This window comes from Neolamprologus brichardi, chromosome 5 (assembly GCF_056152115.1).
Source record: "Neolamprologus brichardi isolate AB-2024 chromosome 5, ASM5615211v1, whole genome shotgun sequence".
NCBI classification, from domain to species: domain Eukaryota; kingdom Metazoa; phylum Chordata; class Actinopteri; order Cichliformes; family Cichlidae; genus Neolamprologus; species Neolamprologus brichardi.
In genome coordinates this window covers 19,327,315-19,345,263 of record NC_142108.1, presented here as the reverse complement: position 1 = coordinate 19,345,263, position 17,949 = coordinate 19,327,315, and the positions used below count along the sequence as shown (strand labels likewise).

Here is a 17,949-nt window from a genome sequence, read left to right as displayed (position 1 = left end):
TCCCAGAGTTGACAGCCAGCTGCTATAACACGAGACCTGTAGCCCGTCGTGGCACAACACCCCCTGCCCCTCCCTCTCACTGTCCATGAGCCATCTGCTTACTCTGCATATTGCAGATCTGTCAATGCTGCTTAATTATAATGCACAGAAAAGTGCTCATCGTGACCCTGGCTGTGTTTGCAAAAGTTTTGCCTTGTTCCATATGGTACGAACACAGAAGGCACCTGTCTGTATGCGGCTACGTACCCATCTAAATGTGGTCTCCATCCTGTGCGTTTATATAGCAGAGCAGTGTCAGCTCACATTCAGAGAAAGCTCTGACTTCTACATGTCCTACGTTGTGAAGTGGAGCATGTGATTTTTGCCTCTTCGCTACGATTTTCAACTCATCTCCCAGTTCTGTCTTCTGGTGAAACTCAGAAACCCTCCATTCAAATGCTTCTAAAGTTGAATCTATTTTAAAAATCAGATGAAATGTGTTGAATTTATGTTTAAAAAAAAATCAAGCAGGAACCACTACAATCTGCTCTACGGTGGGATGCCCACATCATGGGCCTTCAATATGTTTGCAGTGACTGAAGTGCTAGGTGTTGCCATACAGAGCACATTAAACAGTGTCAGTACTAAAGAGGCAAAACTAACAGGCCTGTGGTGCCTTTGGTGGTTTGATAAGGCAAGCGGGTGGTCCTGTCTGAACGTGGTCTACCCCTCTTCTCTTGTCACTGTGGAGTGAGAAGTGCATAGTCGCTTGCCCGCCCTGCCGTCACATTAAAGCGCATCTTAATTGGCATTAAAACTGGTGATAAGAGCTTAATGAAGGAATTAATAGATAACACACATTCTGGAGCTTATTCGCTATAGTCACACTGACAGACACAAACACACACAGCTGTACTCAAACGGGCAGATTTTACAACCCAAGACAGAGTGAGTGAGGATTCATGGGGAAATAGGTGGCCTGCAGCGAGAGGCAGGACCAAGACTGAAAGCCTGTAATACATCACATCACCATGCATGACAACAGCTAACCTTCACAGGTTTTACTGGAGCATTGGTTTGAATGGAAAAGCATGTGCTGCAATCACTCTAGGCTTTTAAGGGGATTCATGGCATGCTTGTTAGTCGGTTCAGAACTGTTTTGGTTATTTACCTATTAACAGATACGCATCTATTAGAAGTGCAATTTAAACTGATTAATACAACATACAACAGCATTTCATAGACAGAGCAGGTCTGCAGTGCCTATGTGTCAATGGCCCAGTATACCAAAATACGCAACTAAAGCACATGCAAAGCACAATAATTACATCCATGAATCTATTATCTGCAGATAACTAACTTGCTGTTAGTTCTAATGAATGGTTTAGGTTAACCTATAAGTGGCTTACTTTCACATTCATGCAAACCCGCAATACACAGTAATTTCAATTAGTTTCTACATGAACATACAGATTTTGCAGTTTTCACCTCGTTACAGGTCAACTTACCTTTTAAAAATGTTTCAAATGAAACTCAATTCTGAGTAAATACCATCGTCTGGGGCTTAAAAGTGAAACCAAAAGCTGCAGTTCCCCAAATGGCCACTTGAGGCTGGCTCCAATCCCTTGGAGTAGTCTCCATCCAGCGCTGAAAAATGAAATCAACACAAGAGGTCAGGGGTGGCGAATTAATCCCAAAGGGCCATATAAGAAACTGAAACTGTTATGGAAGGCCACACCAATAAGAGGAACTCAGTTCTGCGTAAAATTAATTTTATTTCTTTATAAACTGGTAATGGTTAGAGTACCAGTTTATAGTAGTACTGGTTCGTACAAGTGCATAAAAGTTAGACTCAATATCTGAGTTAGAAATGCAAAGAACAGCAGATATGTGATTATGACTGAGGAAGGATCTGTATCTTGATTTGGTGAACTTCATCAATGAGAAAGTTTGTTCACATATGAAGGTCGATCCAAGGAGAACCAACATCTTCACTGCAAGCAACTAAGTGTGTAATAATGTTGCTCTCCAGTTAGTTTGAAAGAAACTGTCATTTCCCCGTGTAAGCCTTCACCAGGCTGTACATTTAATTTAGGTTATTCCTCAGTGGTAGCCTATGTCACCATTTTCAGTCTAAAGAACCTCCAAAATTGCAACAACCTACCTGCAATTCACTGCTAACTGTTTTAGTTACAACATCAACAATATAGTTAATTTTCGGCACTGACTTATACAACACCTCCTGGTGTATCCATTTCACTTCTGGATTTATTTCAGTCCCTAATCTTGCATCTGTTTCAACAATCCCAAATTTTTCCCTGTCAGAGTTGGATAGCCATTGGTTGTAACATCTGCCAGTTTGTTCCATTTCAGTCCCAGCTTATCCAAGCATGCACTTACCTCCGTGAACAAATCACTCCATGCCTAGTCCCTTTTATTGAACGCTTTGCTGCCAGCTCCTCCATAATCTCAAACACTTTCATTATCCCACGTACGAAGATGAGTAACTGGGCTGTATTGCGGAGATCGCAGTCCTCATCCAAAGCCAAAGAGAAAAAGTCAAGATTGTCTGCTTTGTTTTTCAGCTGAAGCTCCATATTTCCCACGGTGTCCTCCATTCGTCTTGTTACGGATTGCCTGGAGAGGTGCACTTTCTCAAACGTTTCTTTGTCTTTTTCTCAGGTCATATTAGCATGACAGACCCTCCACCAAACACTCTTTGATAAACACCCCATTAGACTTACTGTTTTTTGTGATTTTGTGAGAAATCACAAAGCTGGTCTTGACTGCTCCATCTCTTGATGTGTAAAGAAATCCACTGGTAAAAAAAAAAAAAATGTACATGATCTGCATCAGTCAGATTCCTGTATGCATGTTTGGTCTCATACTGATGATTCAAATTGTAACCCTTAAAAACATCGGCTTTCCAGAAACTGAGCACACACTTTTACCTCTGACTTCAGTGAATCAATACTTAGAAGTAAATGTCTTGTTAAAAACTCAACATTCTCCATTTTCTTTTTTTTGATGTGACCTAATATCTTCTAGGGATGACAAACAAACTTTCTCATAAATGCATTTCAAGTGAAACTGGATCCTTGAACACAAACCCACATGTGTAGATTTTAATTTGAAAACCAAAGAAACAGCAGTTCCGTTTGAAATAAAAGCTACAAAGTCATATTGTGATTTCACACAAATCACACAAAAATAGAAAGCCATTTGGGGAGTAAACTTCATGGTATACTTATTTGCATTTGAATCCTAATTTCCCATGGACATTGGGCTGGTCAGGGACAACCAAAAGTCCCAGAGCATTCTCATTCCCAATGCGTAACATACCGACGATTTGTCATGTCCTGAGGCGTCTCATAGTAATGTGAAAGGTACCCTTCTGCATCCTTATCCTTATTTGCATTCGAATCCAATAGAATGCCGCTTGTGGCAGTAAGACATGCTCCAGGCATCAGTTCCAGCCCAAACCCTAACCATAACCTTTACCCTGTCAGATAGTGTTTTCCAAAGCGATTCATGATCAGAATAAAAAACATATTTACATGTATAGATTCATTCCAACCGGCTCTCAAGCCTCCGAAAGCGTAACATACTGACAATTTGTCACATAGCGTCGGTATGTTACGTGCGGGATGAGAAGAATGTGTTTGAAGGTCCAGATGTGCCCAAGTCTCATTTGTAGCTGACTTCAAAAAGGAGTCAATCCCTATGTTAAAAAGACCAGTATTATAGCGTTAATGGTGTCTTTACAGCCTGGTACAAAGATAGTTTCCCCCCTTGTAACAACTCTGTGTTGTGATTCCTCCACCTCCATAATTGAGTTAGAGGTGTGGCCTGCCGATTGACAAATATCCTGACAAAGATTGCTGTGGCTGGAGTCTGCTAGTCTGCTACTACTTTGAATCAATAACCTAGAGTACTTAACAGTTTGCGTGCTCTTGGCGCATTTTGGATGGCTTATGGCTAATATAAGTTTGTAACCAAGCTAACTAGCTTTATAAGGTCACTTTTGGCTTCAAAATACCAAAATTAACACTCAAGTCCACAGCTAGCAAATGATGCCACAATATGTTCTTCTTTTATATAGTTATTGGTACTGTTGAAATACCCAACAAGATGTTGATTTTTTCTCTATAGCTAATTTGCCCTTTTGTGACATCTAAAGGTATATTTCTTTTGATGACTCGTGGATTTGTATTAATACTTTTCTATTTGGGACGTGACCACTTTGAATGATAGGTGGATACTCACAGAGTCTGCTAGGTGACTAATTTGACCGCTCTATCATGATTGTGGTGTTGGTGCCTTCAGGAGCATTTTAATGCAACTATCAGACAAATAATATGACTTGCGTGTGGTTAATGGGTTGCACATACCCCCTGTGGTTAATTGCACTAACAGCCAATTCAAGAAGTATGTGCTCAGTTTTTCAATGCATGCAATTCTTGAATTACATATAATTATTATATGTGAACACTATCATAATAGCCAACAAACCAATGGGCGACATCAAAGTGTCATCCACCTTTTATATAAAGTACATGCTTATCTTGGACTTAGACTTGATTTAATTGTATTTAAATCATTTATGACATAATTGATTTAGAAATTAGGTAGTTAAAGTAGAAAAATGCTATTTTCCTTTCCTAACAATAAATAAAGCACAAATATGCGTATTACATTTACAGTAATACAAAACATAAAAGGCAGCAGAAACTCAAGTCAGTGAATGTATGTTTGTGCTGACTGATTAACTGATAATGGAAATTCTGTTAATTAATTTTCCAACTAAATTTTGAAGTTCTAATGTTAACAGCACTCTGCTGCTGGAGAACAATCCTATCTGAGAAAATCCTTGAACAGTTCACGCTTAATTAATCAGCAAGCTTCTCCCTAGAAGTAAGGGCTATCGACCTAGAAGTGGCTTATGCTTCTATGAATTTTACCATAATTCCTGCTCCAATAGTGCATGCTGCATTTCCTTTATTCGTTGCTTTCCGTCGTCCAGAAGGCACCTATTGCCCTCAGCAAAACACAACACAGAAATTCAAAACACTACTAGAGCAAATAGGCAAACCCTTCTGTATTTGCTGAAACTGCTTCTGAGTACCTGACAGATCTATAAGTTTAACTCTCCCCTCATTAGAGCTAATGGATTGCTGATATGCTCACTTTTTTATTTGGACCAGGGCTTAGAAAACTGCTGCATAAATCTTTATCATTACCAGCGTTATTACTGCATCTCTTCCAGCATGTAGGGATAATCAGCATCACACCAATGTTTTCTAAATTCAATAATATGAAATGAAAATCGGGGCGCATTAATATATTTGCACAAATGATTGTTATTTTTGCTCAGACACGCAGGTGTATATTTGTTTGTGTGACTATGTGTATCCCTCCTCCTGAGCCTCAGATTTGGGCTATTTTCCCAGAAATGTGTTAGACAGACAGAGGGAGGCAGATGCATTCCTGTCCTCCCAGAGGAGACTGCGACACATGTGGAGAGTGGCTAGGCTGGTCATATTAAACACACCATGTGCACCCTGCATGTGACCGTGCGTGTGCATGTGTGTGTGTAGAAATGTGTGTGGCCTAAAAACAAGCATGGAGTGAGACATCTAGTGGCAGCTGCACAGTACTTCACCAATATTCCAGTGTGACTTGTATTTTTCACAAAAAGAGAAGCAAAAACTGCATTTGTGTGTGATTTTATGGCAGGAAAAAGTCACTATAATTAGTGTTTACTCTGTGTTACAGTATGCTGTGTGTGTTTATCAGATTGTGGATATTGCTCCAATGATAGCATCTTTCCTGCTGTCATAACAATAGAGTCTGCAGCTGATGGTAATGTATCATCTGTCAAGCTATCAGTGCTGAGACATAGTCCATTGGTCCCACAAGGCTGCAGACATGATTCAGCACAGTTTTTAAGGCGGGTGTTTCATTTCATTCTTGGAGTTTTTTTCTGCACTGCCGTGTTGTTGTCTTTCGAGGCCCTCTATAGAATATTGTATTAACCTTGCACTGACAAGCGCTGATTATTTGCGCGGGGGGATATTCAGGATCTATGAGCAGCATGGTAAAGCTTATCTCAATTCATCTAATGGCTCGGTAATCAAGACATCTGCACATGAGTAAACAGGCCTCGCAATCCCTGCATGGTTATTAGCAGTAAATCATCAGGCTTTTACGTTTTGGATCGACATCAAATTCCAGTTTGCTCCAGCACCGCTGCAAGGACCAACAATTTAATAAACCAACTCTGATCGCATGTTTTTGTACAACACAGCTGTAGACGAACAGAAAGAAACTGTGAGACTGAGAAAAGTCTCATTAGTAAATACATGTAATCAACCCCCCAAACCTGCAGCTAAACGTGTTTTTAACACGGGTCCCTGCAAACACACACATGTGCATGGGCAACAAGGTTACAGCAGAGATAAACAGGTTTTATGATGCATGCTGCCTGTTTGAGCCTCTTCACGAATCTCCAGCCTCTTTGTTACTACTAAGCTGGAAGGCGGGACCTGCCAGTGGAGTAGCAGACAGGAGATTAAGACCTGAATCAAAAAGCAGATTAATGGATTGTATTTGTGTATGTGTGTGCATGCCTGTGTGGGCGGCTGGGTTAGTGGTTATTTTGAGGCGGGGGGATTTGTGTATGTGTGTGCTTTTAACCCCCTACGGATCATCTAATTGGGCAAATATGTATATTTAAATAGTATATGGACTTTGGCCTGTTGCAGTCTTTATCACCGTTAAATACCACACACAAGCGACCACTTTGCAAGTCAAACACACTTCCAAAATGTCACTTTAAAGCTTTGTAAGCATATGCAGAATAATCCCCAGTTTGCGACAGGTTGTGATCCAGTAGATAGTTTCAATCATTGCAAAAAAAATGATGTGAAAGCTTGTTGAGGGTGCTAACATCTCATTCCCAAACATGGGTCTCCTGTGTGCTTCAATCCTCCCTCCGCACTCTGAATTTGTGTGCCGACACCATCGTATCTCAGGCCAGCCTCTGTAATCAGCCCCCAAGTGATCAACAGAGATAACATCGAGGAAAGCTCACTCCGCAGGACAGCACTAACAACAAGTTTGCCACTGAAATTGGGTGATGGAGCATAAACATCACCCAGTTTCGCACCTTGAATTCAAATCCCTTCTTGGTTGTTCTGATAATTCAGTTCAACTCCATTGAACAAGAATAATGATTGTGGCAAAGTGCTTATCAAGACCTCCCGTGTGTGGGCCACCTGAAGCCTGTCTGGAGCCGCAATGAACCTAAAGACTAAAATCTGTATCCTAAAATCTGCCCTCAAAGCTGATTGTGCACATAATTATGATGATTGTGTAATAAGGCACAGTTTGACCTCACAGTGAAATGTGTGGTTTGTTGCAGCTATGATCTAATTTTTAAACTTCATTAATTATAATTTACTGGCCAAAATATAGTAATTGCTCAAATGTCATAACATGGCTGCATTTCAGCTGCAGAAGTGAACACACCCAGCAAAATACACCCTTATTAGAAAGGGAAATGTGTCAGCAGCTGCCAGGACAAAGACAGAAGTGTGAAGTTGAACCAGGAAATCCTTATGTTTACTTATACTTACTTACTTATTATGTTTACTTACTTATGTTTACTTGTTTTCTCTCCCAAATGAAGGTTAGCTTACCTTAGGGTTTATTTAAAGCCTGTCTTATATAGCGTGTCTACCTGGGTTGAAGCAAGCATGCAATAATTTAATGGCACTGGAAACTACTGAAACCATAAAGATGAATCAGCATTGCATTTGACTGATCTAAACAAACCTGAGCATTATAACATTGTTGTAACTGTTATTAGACCAACCTAATAAGGTGTTCCTAGTAAGCTGTCAACATAGTGTGAATAAGGGTGGGAAAGAGCCCTGTCTGTGTACTGCAGTTGTCTACCACAAACTACATCCTCCAAACTCCAAAGTCTGAAATGAGTTGCCACCCTTTTAAATCCGAGAGTATAAGTTGTTGTTGTTGGAGTGGAAAGTGAAGAGTGGAGGTGATGAGAAGTAACGGTGAGTTGTGTTATTAGCTACGCTTGTCAAATGCTTGTTAATACATCTACTCAGCTAATCACATGGTAGCAACTCATTTAGGCCCGTAGACATGTTCAAGACAACCTGTTGAAGTTCAGGTTGAGCGTGAAAAGCAAGGTTTTGGTGGTGTAATGGTGTTCCCCTTAGTACGAGCTGATCATCATTTAACCTCCTAGGACCTGGCGTCCACATATGTGGACATCACATTTTGGGTTATTTAGACCAAAATACTCAATTTTGTTCTACAAGGGCCTGATATCCACTGACGAGGACATTATACTGCCACTGTTCTATTGAAATTTTAAACGAATATCCTCATATGTGGCTCTCATTTTTCTTAGAAACAAAATTAGGTTAAAAAAAATCTGGTAATTCTTTGTTTTTACATTCATTAGGTCCCAATCAGCCCAAATATCAAAGAGAAATAAAAAAATGTATGCCGTGGAAGAGTTCGAGTCTTAGGAGGTTAACACCACAGTCTACCTGAGTATTGTTCCTTAACATGTCCATCCCTTTAGGAACTCATTCTACCAACCTTCTCGTCACTTTTCCCCACAAGTTAATGCACCATGTCACAAAGGTCAAATTATCTCTGACTTGTTTCTTGCACCTGACGTTCACTGGCCTCCTCAGTCATCAGATCTCAATCCAACAGAGCCCCTGTGGGGTGTGTTGAAAAACTGGACTCTGAACCTAATCATCAGGTTGTGCAGTCGTTTTTTGGCATTTATAATGCTGTAATCCAACAAATAATAGAATTAGGTGACCAGTTCCACATAATCAATAGGATACAACAAAATAACTAATTAAGCCTGCGAACATTAACTGATAACTTTTGGATTTCACCCTCTCATCCAAATAATGCCATTTTTGCCTGCCAACTGCTATGTTTCGCTAAAGCCACAGCTTAAAAATGGCCGTCTACAAACCATTCTGTGTCGTCACAGTGGCTACCTCCATCTTTTATATAGTCTATGGGTACAACCGTAAAATAAATCTTCTTGTAAATTCTATAAAAGCTGTCCCTGTGAGTGAAGGTTGGGACTCATGAATTCACTCTTAAGCTTTTTATGTGGCACCAGAGTAGATACTGGAGTCGATCCAGTGCCACTCTTAATTGTGAAGCTCTTCGTCTCTGTTTCCAAGCTTCTGCTTATGTGTCTGATTTTATTCATCGGCTGTAGATCACTGTGAATAACAGGAATATTTGTACTACTGTCAGACTTTGCTGATAGATGAACAGGATGTGCAGACTGACTGCAGCTGACTGGGCTGAAGATAAAGCAGCAGGATTTATATATAACAGGATGAGGATTTAGAAATTAACCAGCTTGTTTTGAAATGGGGTGTCATTTTTAGAGGAGATGGAGCATTGATTGGAAAGGAGGCGATGGCAAGTGAATTGATTATTATAAAAAATCTTTGCCAGACAGGAAAAGCAGGTCACCAGTTTAAACTTGCATATTTCACGTTGAGTATATTGAAACAGAGATGTCTACATCTGCATACACACACGTGCACGTGTTTGCACGTGCTTGCCCAGAAATCAAGCTAAAACGAAGAGACAGTCATATGTTTTCGATCGGCTTTGTCCTTGACTTGTCCCAGGAAGCGGGAGGAGATTTTCCCCTATTTGTTACTCTAGAGACACCAACTGGCTGTGACTATAGCAGAATTTAAAACAGTAAATAGGGAGGTAATGGGCTTTGAGCCTACTGTCATCTCCAGTCTAGCTCCGGGTATCACCCAGGATATTAGCAGATAAATCTGAATGGCTTCCATCTGAGGCAGTGCACAATGGTTATTGATCAGACAACCCCGTGCAGAGTTGAGGGGGAGAGAAGCAGAGTTTATTAATTAGGGATTGACAGCCAATTCGGTCTCCTTATTCACAGATAGACAGCTCTGGAATCCTGATGAGCTGTGCCCTCTATGCATTTGTCAGCAGCGAGCTCCACGCCGCCTCCAAACACAATGACACAAGAATGCGCAGGGGGAATTGAACCGATGACCCTGCTCGCTGCTCACGCGGTGTAAACCTGGGTACAATGAGAGATCAGCAGTTTAATCAGGTGTAAAATGACCAGGCAACCACCTGCTCAGTTGTTCATTTTCTTAGCCTTTAGTGCTGGATGACCCCTGAAAAGGCACAAAGTCATCAGTTTTTCTATCGGTTTTAGTTTCAAGATATCAAGTTGTCAGTTTACTTATAGAAAAGTTTCTTGGGTGAACATTTTGGGGGTTTTCTTCTTATTTTTTTTTTTCTGTTCGGATGGCTATATATACGAATGTCTTAATGGCCGTTCTGCAGCAGCTCTGCTTCTCCTCCCTAAACTTGACTCTAATAGGATACAGGGCTTTTCCACTGATTGGGTTGCTAGAGAATAAAATTGGCTCTTAACTGTACCTCAGTGCTGAGCAGCACCCTAATCCAGCCGCCCCCGGGCTGCTAGGCTCCGTTGTTCTCCCTCAGCTCTCCCGTATGCTCCGATACGGATCTGATCCCCTGCACAATTTCATGCCTGCTTTGCCCTCTTCTCCTACAGCAAAGCATCAATTACCCTCATAAAACAAATTCTGCCCCCTTCAGAAGCATCAGCCAAACGCGTTCCCCATTCATACCTCCTTGGCAGCCAAATAGCCACAACCGCCTTAAACTTTGAGCTCAATGTGCAAATCGGCAGCACGTTTCTGATGAGAATCATACAGAAAAAAGATTAAAAAGTAGCAGCTTCATGTAATATCTCCTGGCCACTTGTGCAACTATCCACAGAAAATGCACACTTGCACAAATTCCCTTGAGGTGAGGAAAAATGTTTTTATTTTTTTTACTTATAAGAGGGAAGCATTAACTGCTAATTCAGGGCTTGGAAAACAGACTGTGCAGCGGGGTGACTCACTTACTCTCTGACCCTTCACTTCCATTTCTGCCACGCTAATCCCAGGTTAATGATGGGGACAAACGTCAGGAGGTGACATAACAACCATCTTAAGCACGAAGCCACTTGTATAACTACGCATAAATTGAAGGAGCAAAGTCATTTTACTTACATGCAATACTGTCTATTAAAAACATTACCCCGTATCACATTAGCTCTCTGTGGCTGGTATATTATGTAACTGCATTGTTATAAAAAGTTAATACATGTTTAATGTGCATTTAGTCTCCTACTATAAAGTTGTTCCCAAACTCAAAGGGTTACAAGATAAACCTCAAGATGGTTAAAAGAAAACAAACTCTTCTGCAACACAGATTTCATTTTCTTTCATTTTTAAATTTTTCTTTACTTTAATGTTTTTTATTGTTTGTGAGAGCATACACTATATGAAGGGAAGTACTGGGCCACACTTCTTAATCTTTGTGTTCAGTTGTGTTCAGTGCCTCGGATGTATAAAATAATCAAACACCTAGCCGTGTGTTCTGCAGCCATTTGTGAAAGAATGGCTGTCATTCGAAAGAGCAATTCGAGTGTGTTACTGTAACAGGATGCAGTCGGTTTGAAATTCCCTCCTGGATATTCCACGATTCTACTGCGGCACCAGGGCTCTTATTCAAACCTGTGCCATAAAGAACACTTCAGGAAGTCATTCCTTCCATTCTTCATAAAACTGTACAAAAATTATTTTTTTAGTGACAGGTGAACACACCTGTCAGGCATACAATTCCTCATACATATATTTATAGTGTTGTTTATCTTGCACATTTACATTTGGTTTTGGAACTGAAGAAGCCATTTTGGATGAACAGTTAAACATCCAAGTCCAAGTTTCTTTCAAGGCTCCTTATACTGACATCTGTACATGACAATTAATATTGTTCATTAAGTGTCACAGGAGTATGGTCACACTTGGCCTGGGGTTAGCAGTTTCTGAAAAGGATCTTACAGAAAAGCACAGGATGCCTTTATGAAAATAACTGGTGTCAACTTTGTTACTCAGTACAGATACGCCACCTATTCAAACATACTAAGTGGGCCAAACAAGTTCAAATTGTGAGTCTAGCTGATTCTTAACGCCAAGACGCTAACAGTTGACTCTTCGGGAGTAACTTCAAAGTTACTGAAAGATGCAGCAATCCAAATGTTAGGGACCAGAATTGGCCAATTTTCAGCGTGCTCAGCCGGTCAACCTACCATAGTCTGATTAAGAGCTGCTGTGTTTCAAGCATGCCTAATACACATGAAAGGCTGCAGGCAAATAGTCATTCACACTAACAGCCACACAGTTACAGCGCTTCATTATGAATGGCATTCACTAAATTAAACCAACAAAAAAACTTTGTAACAACAAACCTAATCAGATGCTGAAATCACCGTCATCCAGCTGAACGCTGAAACTTTAAAGAAACTAACAAAGGCAACACAGCTAAAGCTACACTGTAAAAAAAAAATCCTAAAAAAACAGTAATATTCCGGCTGCTGGGGCGCTGAAATAATACCACAAAATAACAGAAAATAACTTACTCATAAAAATACGGTTATTTTCAGCAATGACAATACAGTTTGTTGACCTAATTTTACATGGGATTTTGCCTTTTTCAAGTGCTTTTAAACATTAAATTAGTAACATTTTAATGTGATTCAACAATGAAATTACCTATAAACAAGGTCAATTAATGCAGCAATATGAATAATAATACTTAAATGTACAGAAATATACAGTTAACAGTTGGTTTAAATAATAACGGATTGCATTCATATAGCGCTTTTTGAGACCCTCAAAGCGCTTTACATTACTTCATACTTTATAATTCCCCTCTGGCCATCACCAGTAGGTGGAGTGTCTTGCCCAAGGACACAACGACCGAGAGTGTCCGAGCCGGGGCTCGAACCGGCAACCTTCTGATTACAAGGCGAACTCCCAACTCTTCAGCCACGACCGGCCTAAACAACAATAATTGATGTAAAAAAAAGTTTATAAGAATCGTTTTATATATTTTTCCATAGCATTACATTTGAATGTAACAGTTCAATCTTTCAAATAACGGACAAATATTTGTGAAATTATGATGCATTTGTGAATGTATTTTAACAATCTAAATATGTATATGTACAGACAAATACATTTAAAAAACACGAAAATTATGTTTTATTACATTTACAGTGATTTTACGTTAATTTACATTTGAAATGTAAAATCACAGTCTATTTATGTAAATTTAATGATATTCTAGAAGAACAGTACAAAACTGTAAAATACACAGTAAAATACTTTTATATTACAATTTTTCTTTTTTTTTTACAGTGTATCCAGAGCTTAGTGCCAACAGCCTCGGTATGAGCAAAGGATCAAATTAGTGAAAATTATGCAGATGAGTAAAAAAAGAAAAAAGGTTCAAGTTCCTCTTGTCTGGACAATTTAAAAACATATGGGAAAATAAACTAAATACCTGACATTTGTTTTGTTATATTAATCTGTCGCACCTGCTCTTGTTTGCCAAGATAAACTATGTCAGGTAAAGCTGGGTGTAGAAATTATTTGAGCCTCTTTGTAGTAGCAGAGCACTTTATTTTTCAATTTGTGACAATCCTATAACGTGTATCTTATATAGTTTACTGTGAGAAAAGCTTGTTTTTGGTATATGCTGGAAGTTAAAGTTCCTAATCTGTAAAAATCTGTATTGACACACTTTGACAAATTACAATTGGTGCATCTCTGCTGACATGTGGATCACATTTGTGCTGTCTGTGCGACTGAGTGTTACTCGGTTGTGAAGTTGAAGCTCGAGCAGATTGCTGGGGACTTGATCGAATCAAACTGTTGTAGACCGATCGTTCAGACAAGTACAATAATTGACTCAAAGATTGTTGTAACTCAATTTGGAGAGAAACCTTTTCTGTGTACGTGTCAGTGAAGTACACTGTGTAGTCCATACAACGTAGTCAGTCTCACACACACACACACACACACACACACACACACACACTGAATTTGGTGACCTGTGTTAAGGTGTTATTTCATTTAATAGTTATATTATTTAGCACCATACCATATCCATCCCTCTGCCCATGGAGCCTATCCCACCTGCCATTAGGTGATAGGCAGGGTACACACTCTACAAGTCATCGCTTCCATATTATACACAAGGAGTAACCAATAATTTTCACAAGGGGCCAAATGAGAAACTGGGACTCTTCAATTCGCTGAACTCAGTTCTGCCCGGTACTTATTGTATTTGTTTATAAGCTTGAAAACAGTCCTAGTTTTTCATGTAGCACTTTGGGAAAATTAATTGGCCACTCCTGATTTACAGAAACTACTAGTTTAACGAGTGCATTTTTTCACATGAATACAGTCATTTTACTTTAACTTTGGTAAAATATAAAGACTTCTACTCGAGGTTTTCTCTTCTCCTCCTATCCAGGCGCGTGCAAATGATTTTCCCTCTTTCTTTCCATTACACACATTGACATGCACAAAGCAAACAGAGACACTTTATCTTGCTGTTGTCCCTTTGCTGTGCCCTTGCTCACATCTCGACGGTTCAACAGGGTCTCGTCCCACTTACAGAACCATTTTCCCAAGAAGATATTCAAATGATTTTCAGTGTTTTTTTTAAGTAATGCACATTACTTATGGGAGAGGCTGGATGTGCACGCAGAATTTTATCTCAGAAGTGCAAAAAGAGGAAAGCCTGACATTGGAAGTTTTTCAGTGACCCAGAGAGCTTAGCAAAAACTGCAAACGGCTGAGGAGTAGAGGGCAATGGAGTCGAAATGTGAAATTGACCATCTGAATGCTGCGTTTTTCATATATTAAAAGAAGCCTTAAAAGGTCAAAACTATTCAATATGTATCACTCACAAACCAGAAGTATTTAATATACATTAATTCTGTAGTTTGAGGACCAAATTCTCAACTCTAAACTAGGATAAACTTCATCAACAGTCTACAGTAAATAATCAACAGGACTGCGTCTGATTGCTTGGACTGTAATGACCGCGTATCGAGGTCAATGGCAGTCAAACTCTCATTTAAACACTCAATCTGTCTGCGGTCGGTGCTTAAAAATTAAAAAGAACTTGATCAACACGTTCGTTTAGGTTTCTGTTAATGACTTATTGAGCATTTTTCTTTCATCAGTTAATTAGCATTCAAATACAAAAGGTACTTAATTTCAAAGCAATTATCGCGTGATTGGCTGGCCCAGATGAAAAAGTCGCCCACTCTCCATTCAGCTAAACCCTTGTGGATTTCTGCATGAATTGATTTACCTGCGTGAGTGTGAATCTTGGTGTGTACTGTGTCTCTGTGTGCTTGTGTATAAGTACAAAAGAAAAATCTCATACCCTTCACAGCACGCGAGTCTTTCTTCTGTCAAGCAGGCGGACGACATGTAGCAGGTGGGCAAAATTTGACAAAGCACAAAGTTTTTCCGTCAGCGTAATTGCTTTCACACAAATACACATGAACACACATAATGCGGATGTATAACAAAAGGCCTTCAGAGGGCTTTGGGATCATGCACTTTCTTGTAGTGGGAAGAGATAAACAGTAAGTGCTTTCTGCAGCAGTGAGTCAGCTACTTTATCCTATCAGCCTCAGCCTGGCAGTTATCTGCAAAGAATCCCATGTATACATGCTGAAAATGCCTTGAGATTTCCAAAGTTAATTACGGCATCAAATGAAGTGCATGACAAGTGCCAATAGAAGGCCAGTGGAATGGTCTTTAATCCCCTTTGCTCCCCGGACTCTCCTCCACACCACCTCAAGCGCCACCTCAGCCGCTGTTTACCAAATTAAAAAAAAAAAATCTCAGCTGCAGAAGGCAATCAACACGAACGTGGATTTACATGACTCTTTCCCGCTCACTTGTTTGTTTGTGTGTTATTGAAAAGAAAGTGATGCATGATTTAATTGAATGAGGTCCCTTTCTGCAGCCAGTTTAAGGGGTGAATTTGATTGCAGTTTTAATTAACCGGCATAGTTCGCCCCTTTCATCGGTCCAAGGGATTACAATTATGAACAGAATGAGGCAGCAGCCGTCTGGTGATTTGGTCATTTGTGCTCGAGTGAGGGCTGTTCAGCTGCGCCTTTAAAGAGCCATTCACAGTCACTGTAAAGGTGGCTGTGGTGGGAATTTGGGGCTATTTTTTAATCCATGCTAAGAGGACTTCAACACGGGTTCAATATGTACACAGAAAATCATTTTTAAATTGTTTACTTTTTGTAATAACGTTGCTGTAAATGTCTGTTTATCACAAAATGTGTTTTCTTTCAGTTTAATTCATTTTAAGTTCGGTGCCCCTGAAAGTGCATGAAGTATATAGACAAAAGTAATCTCTCTTTTTAGCCCTCACTTATGAACCACCGGTGTGTGGCAGAGTATTTATCTGAAGAGACCCTTCCCTCTGGCTATAGTTTTCTTCTTTTTTTTTTTGCTGTGTTTGGGATGTTTGTGGGCTGCAAACTCTGAGCAGTGTGTGTGTAGTTTAAGGTTACATGACTGTTTCTGCTGTTTCGAGTTCGGTGTTGTGCCAAAAAACAAACGAACAAGCAAAAAACGGCCCACTTTAACTCCTAATACGATGATATAAATAATGCCTCAATTGCATGGTTTCGCCTCTTTCATCACTTTGTATAGGATAGCCCCTGATGACTGACACACCAATAGGATTGCATTTCACTGTTTAAGCTCAAATCGGTTCGATGTTTAAAGGTGCACGGTGACGTGAAATAACTCCTCAGATGTCTTAAAACAAACGTAACAAGCCGGTTTTGAGATGAAAGTGTTAAACTTTAGGGTGTAAAAGTAAAAAGTAAAAGAAATACTCAAAACAATTCTGCTTAAGTCTAGTAATGAAGTATCTCTAACCTCTGGTCATTTTCTATTTAACAAAAACTAAGCCAGAATGCTGGGAATGAAAAAGTAAGTACACTCTATGATTCAATAGCATTAACTTGAATTATCATGTGCTGTATGATGTAATCAGTCTCTTACATTACTGTGAGGTAGATTTGGCTCATTTTTCTTTACATGTTGCTTTAGTTCCTGAGGTTTGAAGGCATCTGTTTATGCACAGCTCTCTTGAGGTCACATCACAGCATTTCAGGCAAGTCTGATCTTTGACTGGACCAAAACAAGTGTTCTATGTGACATGTTACTTTTGGCTGTAGTAGGTGTTACAGCTCAGGTGTGTAGGTCTTGTGGCTGCTGAAAAAGCCCAAATCATGGTAAATGGTTCTTTTATAGCACTTTTCTACTCAAAACGCTTTACACAACTTGTCTCATTCACCCATTCACACAAGTGCTTTTTTCTTTCTGTGCTCTTTCTATCTACATACTATCACGTAACCTTGAACATTCATGTTATGAAAGTGTTTTGAACTTGTTGTTAAAAAGAAAAAGAACAATATCACAGTGAAATGCATTCATACTCTGATGGATGCATCAGAGAGCAACTTGGGGTTAATGTCTTACCAAAATATTTGGCATGCAGACTGGAGGAGAGGGGGCTCAAACCACCAACCTTCTGATTATTAGGTGACCTGCTCTACAGACACCCCTCGACCACTGTGCTGACCACTGGTATGAGGTGTTTGTGCCGATATGTTGTGTTTTTCATCAAACATGGTGCTGTGCATTATGGCACGTCTGCCCTGACATCTCCACTTTGGTCTCACCTATCCAAAGGACATTGCTCCAGAAGTTTTGTGGTCTGGTCAGATGCATCTTTGCAAACGTGGGCCATGCCATCGTGTTCTTTTTAGAGAGAAGAAGCTTCCTCCTGGCAATCCTTCCAAACATGTCCTACTTGTTTAGCCTTCTTCTAATTTTACAATTATGAACTTTAACAGTAAACAAGCTAAAGCTTAATTTGGAAATGGCTCATAACTTTCCACAGACTGACGGCCAGCATCAAGTGAGATCA

General features: G+C 39.8%; 1 protein-coding gene across 2 annotated transcripts in view; it reads right to left on the bottom strand.

Annotated features, from left to right (window-relative positions):
• The window catches only part of cacna2d2a (calcium voltage-gated channel auxiliary subunit alpha2delta 2a), a 180,263-nt gene extending 177,451 nt beyond the window's left edge, over positions 1-2,812 (bottom strand). For both annotated transcript variants that reach the window (XM_087840826.1, XM_087840827.1), the window contains exons 1-3: positions 2,724-2,812; positions 2,380-2,616; positions 1,488-1,626 (exon numbers count right to left, since the gene is read on the bottom strand). The gene's annotated coding sequence lies outside the window, so the exon portion shown is untranslated. The remainder of the gene's footprint in view (positions 1-1,487; positions 1,627-2,379; positions 2,617-2,723) is intronic.
• Positions 2,813-17,949: the final 15,137 nt, after the last annotated feature.